Here is a 7,500-nt window from a genome sequence, read left to right as displayed (position 1 = left end):
TACGTAAACATCTGGAATGCGACAATGTCGAGTGCATCCTCTCTGCGACATTGCACCGTCGACACTATGATAACCAGAGCAGTAGGTCCACCTATAAAAGCACAATACCCCACTCCTCCGACAACTACCATTGCTCAGATAAACCAACACACATCCTACACAGAGGGGCACCAAATATCACCCCCCGCCCTCGTGTTATACCACATGAAAAATTGCAGAAGTGAGAGACACAGACCCGCCAGCCTCTTGCTACAAGCATCGAACCGACGTGACGTATCTGACGGTGACTCAGGCATCCGCGTACTGCCACCACTATCCACCCCCCCCCCTCTCTCTGCCCCCTTCCCACACAATACCAAATGTAACCAACTTTATCGCTTAACCTAACTGTGGCTGTACCACATTATCGCTTAACCTAACTGTGGCTGTACCACATTATCGCTTAACCTAACTGTGGCTGTACCACATTATCGCTTAACCTAACTGTGGCTGTACCACATTATCGCTTAACCTAACTGTGGCTGTACCACATTATCGCTTAACCTAACTGTGGCTGTACCACATTATCGCTTAACCTAACTGTGGCTGTACCACATTATCGCTTAACCTAACTGTGGCTGTACCACATTATCGCTTAACCTAACTGTGGCTGTACCACATTATCGCTTAACCTAACTGTGGCTGTACCACATTATCGCTTAACCTAACTGTGGCTGTACCACATTATCGCTTAACCTAACTGTGGCTGTACCACATTATCGCTTAACCTAACTGTGGCTGTACCACATTATCGCTTAACCTAACTGTGGCTGTACCACATTATCGCTTAACCTAACTCTGGTTGTACCACATTATCCCTTAACCTAACTCAAGTTGTCCCTTAACCTAACTCAAGTTGTCCCTTAACCTAACTCAAGTTGTCCCTTAACCTAACTCAAGTTGTCCCTTAACCTAACTCAAGTTGACCCTTAACCTAACTCAAGTTGTCCCTTAACCTAACTCAAGTTGTCCCTTAACCTAACTCAAGTTGTCCCTTAACCTAACTCAAGTTGTCCCTTAACCTAACTCAAGTTGTCCCTTAACCTAACTCAAGTTGTCCCTTAACCTAACTCAAGTTGTCCCTTAACCTAACTCAAGTTGTCCCTTAACCTAACTCAAGTTGTCCCTTAACCTAACTCAAGTTGTCCCTTAACCTAACTCAAGTTGTCCCTTAACCTAACTCAATTTGTCCCTTAACCTAACTCAATTTGTCCCTTAACCTAACTCAATTTGTCCCTTAACCTAACTCAATTTGTCCCTTAACCTAACTCAATTTGTCCCTTAACCTAACTCAATTTGTCCCTTAACCTAACCCACGTTGTCCCTTAACCTAACTCAATTTGTCCCTTAACCTAACTCAATTTGTCCCTTAACCTAACTCAATTTGTCCCTTAACCTAACCCACGTTGTCCCTTAACCTAACCCACGTTGTCCCTTAACCTAACCCACGTTGTCCCTTAACCTAACCCACATTGTCCCTTAACCTAACCCACGTTGTCCCTTAACCTAACCCACGTTGTCCCTTAACCTAACCCACGTTGTCCCTTAACCTAACCCACGTTGTCCCTTAACCTAACCCACGTTGTCCCTTAACCTAACCCACGTTGTCCCTTAACCTAACCCACGTTGTCCCTTAACCTAACCCACGTTGTCCCTTAACCTAACCCACGTTGTCCCTTAACCTAACCCACGTTGTCCCTTTGCCTAACATAGTTCACTGCTCGGAATCTCTGGTGTCGTTGTTATCCTCATGTAGATGTCTTGCGAGTGTTGCTTACTTTCCACATATTCCCGCTATCCACTGTCAATTGTACTGCAATAGGACTATATCGCCGCCCCCCCCCCCCTCTGTCCCCCTCTTTGTGTCTCTGTCCTCTCAAGCTGGTCGGTCTGGCGTTTGAGTGTTAAATGAGCCTCGCAGCTGTTCAGTTGCATTCAGATGTCGACGCCCTCAGTGTACGTCGTGGTATGGTCTGTGTCCATTGTCCGCTGATGTCGTACGCGTAACCCACACGCTGTACCGATCATCGGTCGTTACGTACAGAGTGAAGTAGTGTGATACGTGTGACCGTACGCTGGCTGTGCCCAACGGTGTCGAATCTCAATTTCCATATGTTGTGCTCGATGCTACTTGTCTCGTCTCCCAATAACAGCTAGGTTGCACTGTGGTACGCCGTAGAGGCGTGTGGGAGGAACGTACGAACGCATTGTATGTCACCCTGGGTCGCTGGGGGTGGTGGTGCGGTGAGTCAGGTCAGGTCAGGTCAGGTCAGGTCAGGTCAGCGTGAGCCGTCTGATGTAGTGACGCGTGTATTCCGACTTTGTCGTATTGCCTCACACAAAGTGCTACCCTGGTGGACCGCGTTCCATATCTGGGACATGCCGCAGATGCCGGTTGACAGTGGATCGCGGAAGGGACATCGCATACGTGCGCGGGCCACCTTCCACGTGTTCTCTTCTGCACATGTCGCAGTGTGTATGTGGTCTGATGTAGCGTGTCGTGACACATGACATCCTGGCATGCAAGAATTGTTGAATTCGCAAATGTAGGTGGACATCTACGTTTACTGCCCAAGATACGCAAATGAACTGGAAATCCGTTGTTGAGCGGTTGTTCACGCTGGAGGTGAATCTGTGATGGCGACGATCGGTACAGCTATTAACCGGTTGTTTCAGCGGTACCCGCCACATCCACACACGTGACTAGGTCCATGTGGGTATGAAGCGATACGCGGCGGTGGCTTGGTGGGACTGTTCCCGGCCGGTGAAGGGGGGCCGCCCGGCGTGTTGGCCGCGCGCTGCGTGGGCGCACGCGCAACAGGCGGCTGGTGGGGGGCGCCGAGTGGCAGGAGCGCCAGCCGACGGGCCCGGCAGGCGGTGCAGCTACGCTGCGGCGCACCCTGCACGCGGCGCCTGGCGGCCAAAGTTGGTTCAGCCGAGCCCGGTGCGAAGCGCGGTGGACATCTGCAGTGTGCTGGTCTGATTGAGGACTGTGTGCGTTGAGGATGCGCCGCCGCCTGGCACTCGGCGCCGCGACGCCGTCTGCTGCTCGGTCGCCCCAGCGGTTCTCGCAGGTGGTTTGTATCGCAGTTGTGCGGACGTGTTGGCGCGTGCGCTGTGCTGGGAGAGTTCGCTTCTGCACCCAAGTGGGGCTTTGCCCTTGTGTGGCGCTGGCGTTGGAGCTGCCGGTCACCATAGGTGGCGCGTGTTGTCTCCCGCCGGCAATGCCACGACAGCACGCTCCCGGGCCTCTGTCGGCAGCGGCAAGCTCAGTTGGGAGCAAGGGTGTTCGCACTAAAACCGTCTACTCGCCTAACTCCGGGCGATTGCGCCTCTCTCGAAACCGACCAAGTACCTAGGACGGCGCTGCGCGCCGCCGGGACCTGAGAGGGTTTCGAGGTGTATCGTGCAGGGGAGCTCGGCCTCCTCCTGTTTGCAGAATAATTGAGCGGACGCTTGCGTGTTCGCGCGGGCCCCCGGGACACACTCCCGGGCGGCCGGCTGCTCAGCTCTAGTTGACGCAGCTCCCTGGTTGATCCTGCCAGTAGTCATATGCTTGTCTCAAAGATTAAGCCATGCATGTCTCAGTACAAGCCGCATTAAGGTGAAACCGCGAATGGCTCATTAAATCAGTTATGGTTCCTTAGATCGTACCCACGTTACTTGGATAACTGTGGTAATTCTAGAGCTAATACATGCAAACAGAGTCCCGACCAGAGATGGAAGGGACGCTTTTATTAGATCAAAACCAATCGGATTGGCTTGTCTGGTCCGTTTGCCTTGGTGACTCTGAATAACTTTGGGCTGATCGCACGGTCCTCGTACCGGCGACGCATCTTTCAAATGTCTGCCTTATCAACTGTCGATGGTAGGTTCTGCGCCTACCATGGTTGTAACGGGTAACGGGGAATCAGGGTTCGATTCCGGAGAGGGAGCCTGAGAAACGGCTACCACATCCAAGGAAGGCAGCAGGCGCGCAAATTACCCACTCCCGGCACGGGGAGGTAGTGACGAAAAATAACGATACGGGACTCATCCGAGGCCCCGTAATCGGAATGAGTACACTTTAAATCCTTTAACGAGTATCTATTGGAGGGCAAGTCTGGTGCCAGCAGCCGCGGTAATTCCAGCTCCAATAGCGTATATTAAAGTTGTTGCGGTTAAAAAGCTCGTAGTTGGATTTGTGTCCCACGCTGTTGGTTCACCGCCCGTCGGTGTTTAACTGGCATGTATCGTGGGACGTCCTGCCGGTGGGGCGAGCCGAAGGGGTGCTTTCGCGTCCCGAGGCGGACCCCGTTTAAATCCTACCAGGGTGCTCTTTGTTGAGTGTCTCGGTGGGCCGGCACGTTTACTTTGAACAAATTAGAGTGCTTAAAGCAGGCAAGCCCGCCTGAATACTGTGTGCATGGAATAATGGAATAGGACCTCGGTTCTATTTTGTTGGTTTTCGGAACCCGAGGTAATGATTAATAGGGACAGGCGGGGGCATTCGTATTGCGACGTTAGAGGTGAAATTCTTGGATCGTCGCAAGACGAACAGAAGCGAAAGCATTTGCCAAGTATGTTTTCATTAATCAAGAACGAAAGTTAGAGGTTCGAAGGCGATCAGATACCGCCCTAGTTCTAACCATAAACGATGCCAGCCAGCGATCCGCCGCAGTTCCTCCGATGACTCGGCGGGCAGCCTCCGGGAAACCAAAGCTTTTGGGTTCCGGGGGAAGTATGGTTGCAAAGCTGAAACTTAAAGGAATTGACGGAAGGGCACCACCAGGAGTGGAGCCTGCGGCTTAATTTGACTCAACACGGGAAACCTCACCAGGCCCGGACACCGGAAGGATTGACAGATTGATAGCTCTTTCTTGATTCGGTGGGTGGTGGTGCATGGCCGTTCTTAGTTGGTGGAGCGATTTGTCTGGTTAATTCCGATAACGAACGAGACTCTAGCCTGCTAACTAGTCGCGTGACATCCTTCGTGCTGTCAGCGATTACTTTTCTTCTTAGAGGGACAGGCGGCTTCTAGCCGCACGAGATTGAGCAATAACAGGTCTGTGATGCCCTTAGATGTTCTGGGCCGCACGCGCGCTACACTGAAGGAATCAGCGTGTCTTCCTAGGCCGAAAGGTCGGGGTAACCCGCTGAACCTCCTTCGTGCTAGGGATTGGGGCTTGCAATTGTTCCCCATGAACGAGGAATTCCCAGTAAGCGCGAGTCATAAGCTCGCGTTGATTACGTCCCTGCCCTTTGTACACACCGCCCGTCGCTACTACCGATTGAATGATTTAGTGAGGTCTTCGGACTGGTACGCGGCATCGACTCTGTCGTTGCCGATGCTACCGGAAAGATGACCAAACTTGATCATTTAGAGGAAGTAAAAGTCGTAACAAGGTTTCCGTAGGTGAACCTGCGGAAGGATCATTACCGACTAGACTGCATGTCTTTCGATGTGCGTGTCGTGTCGCGCAACACGCTACCTGTACGGCAGTGGCCGTGCGCCGCGTGCGGAACCACGCGTGCCTCTCAAAACTAGCGGAAGTGTTGTTGTTGTGTGGTACGAGCGCTGAAGCTCTGGAGCGGCTGGCCTGCGGTACCTGGCGCCTGGCGCCGGTTTTGAATGACGTTCGCCCGAGTGCCTGTCCGCTCCGGTGTGGAGCCGTACGACGCCCATCGGCTGTGAGGCCGTTGGACACAAAAAAATAGTGGAACAGGGGCCGTCAGACGCCTCAGTCCCGCAAATGCTACTGTCTTGAAAGAGACAGTGGGAGACTGAAAAGGAAAAGATCACCCAGGACGGTGGATCACTCGGCTCGTGGGTCGATGAAGAACGCAGCAAATTGCGCGTCGACATGTGAACTGCAGGACACATGAACATCGACGTTTCGAACGCACATTGCGGTCCATGGATTCCGTTCCCGGGCCACGTCTGGCTGAGGGTCGGCTACGTATACTGAAGCGCGCGGCGTTTGTCCCGCTTCGGAGACGTGGGAGTGTCGTGGTCGCCTGTGTGGCCGGCCGCGTCTCCTTAAACGTGCGATGCGCGCCCGTCGCCTGGCGGTTCGCATACCGGTACTTTCTCGGTAGCGTGCACAGCCGGCTGGCGGTGTGGCGTGCGACACCTCGTACAACGACCTCAGAGCAGGCGAGACTACCCGCTGAATTTAAGCATATTACTAAGCGGAGGAAAAGAAACTAACAAGGATTCCCCCAGTAGCGGCGAGCGAACAGGGAAGAGTCCAGCACCGAACCCCGCAGGCTGCCGCCTGTCGTGGCATGTGGTGTTTGGGAGGGTCCACTACCCCGACGCCTCGCGCCGAGCCCAAGTCCAACTTGAATGAGGCCACGGCCCGTAGAGGGTGCCAGGCCCGTAGCGGCCGGTGCGAGCGTCGGCGGGACCTCTCCTTCGAGTCGGGTTGCTTGAGAGTGCAGCTCCAAGTGGGTGGTAAACTCCATCTGAGACTAAATATGACCACGAGACCGATAGCGAACAAGTACCGTGAGGGAAAGTTGAAAAGAACTTTGAAGAGAGAGTTCAAAAGTACGTGAAACCGTTCTGGGGTAAACGTGAGAAGTCCGAAAGGTCGAACGGGTGAGATTGACGCCCATCCGGCCACTGGCCCCCGCCCTCGGCAGATGGGGCCGGCCGCCCGCGCGGAGCAATCCGCGGCGGGGTCGTGTCCGGTTGCCTTTCCACTCGCCGCGGGGTGGGGCCGTTCCGGTGTGCGGTGGGCCGCACTTCTCCCCTAGTAGGACGTCGCGACCCGCTGGGTGCCGGCCTACGGCCCGGGTGCGCAGCCTGTCCTTCCGCGGGCCTCGGTTCGCGTCTGTTGGGCAGAGCCCCGGTGTCCTGGCTGGCTGCTCGGCGGTATATCTGGAGGAGTCGATTCGCCCCTTTGGGCGCTCGGGCTCCCGGCAAGCGCGCGCGGTTCTTCCCGGATGACGGACCTACCTGGCCCGGCCCCGGACCCGCGCCGCTGTTGGCTCGGGATGCTCTCGGGCGGAATAATCGCTCCCGTCAGCGGCGCTTCAGCTTTGGACAATTTCACGACCCGTCTTGAAACACGGACCAAGGAGTCTAACATGTGCGCGAGTCATTGGGCTGTACGAAACCTAAAGGCGTAATGAAAGTGAAGGTCTCGCCTTGCGCGGGCCGAGGGAGGATGGGGCTTCCCCGCCCTTCACGGGGCGGCGGCCTCCGCACTCCCGGGGCGTCTCGTCCTCATTGCGAGGTGAGGCGCACCTAGAGCGTACACGTTGGGACCCGAAAGATGGTGAACTATGCCTGGCCAGGACGAAGTCAGGGGAAACCCTGATGGAGGTCCGTAGCGATTCTGACGTGCAAATCGATCGTCGGAGCTGGGTATAGGGGCGAAAGACTAATCGAACCATCTAGTAGCTGGTTCCCTCCGAAGTTTCCCTCAGGATAGCTGGTGCTCGTACGAGTCTCATCCGGTAAAGCGAATGATT

The 7,500-nt window shown here is 54.6% G+C and overlaps 3 non-coding genes across 3 annotated transcripts in view; all 3 read left to right on the top strand.

Annotated features, from left to right (window-relative positions):
* Positions 1 to 3,564: 3,564 nt before the first annotated feature.
* LOC126305310 (small subunit ribosomal RNA) lies at positions 3,565 to 5,457 on the top strand. Its single transcript, XR_007553377.1, has one exon. It is a non-coding gene; the product is annotated as a small subunit ribosomal RNA (ribosomal RNA).
* A 361-nt stretch (positions 5,458 to 5,818) lies between these two features.
* On the top strand, positions 5,819 to 5,973 carry LOC126305447 (5.8S ribosomal RNA). The gene has a single exon (XR_007553499.1). It is a non-coding gene; the product is annotated as a 5.8S ribosomal RNA (ribosomal RNA).
* Positions 5,974 to 6,161: 188 nt separating this feature from the next.
* The window catches only part of LOC126305428 (large subunit ribosomal RNA), a 4,222-nt gene continuing 2,883 nt past the window's right edge, over positions 6,162 to 7,500 (top strand). Inside the window, exon 1 of the ribosomal RNA XR_007553485.1 lies at positions 6,162 to 7,500. This exon is cut by the window's right edge and continues 2,883 nt beyond it. This is a non-coding gene — a ribosomal RNA (large subunit ribosomal RNA).

This window comes from Schistocerca gregaria, unplaced genomic scaffold (genome assembly GCF_023897955.1).
Source record: "Schistocerca gregaria isolate iqSchGreg1 unplaced genomic scaffold, iqSchGreg1.2 ptg000310l, whole genome shotgun sequence".
Classification (NCBI taxonomy): Eukaryota; Metazoa; Arthropoda; class Insecta; order Orthoptera; family Acrididae; genus Schistocerca; species Schistocerca gregaria.
This window is presented reverse-complemented; position numbering and strand designations above follow the sequence as displayed.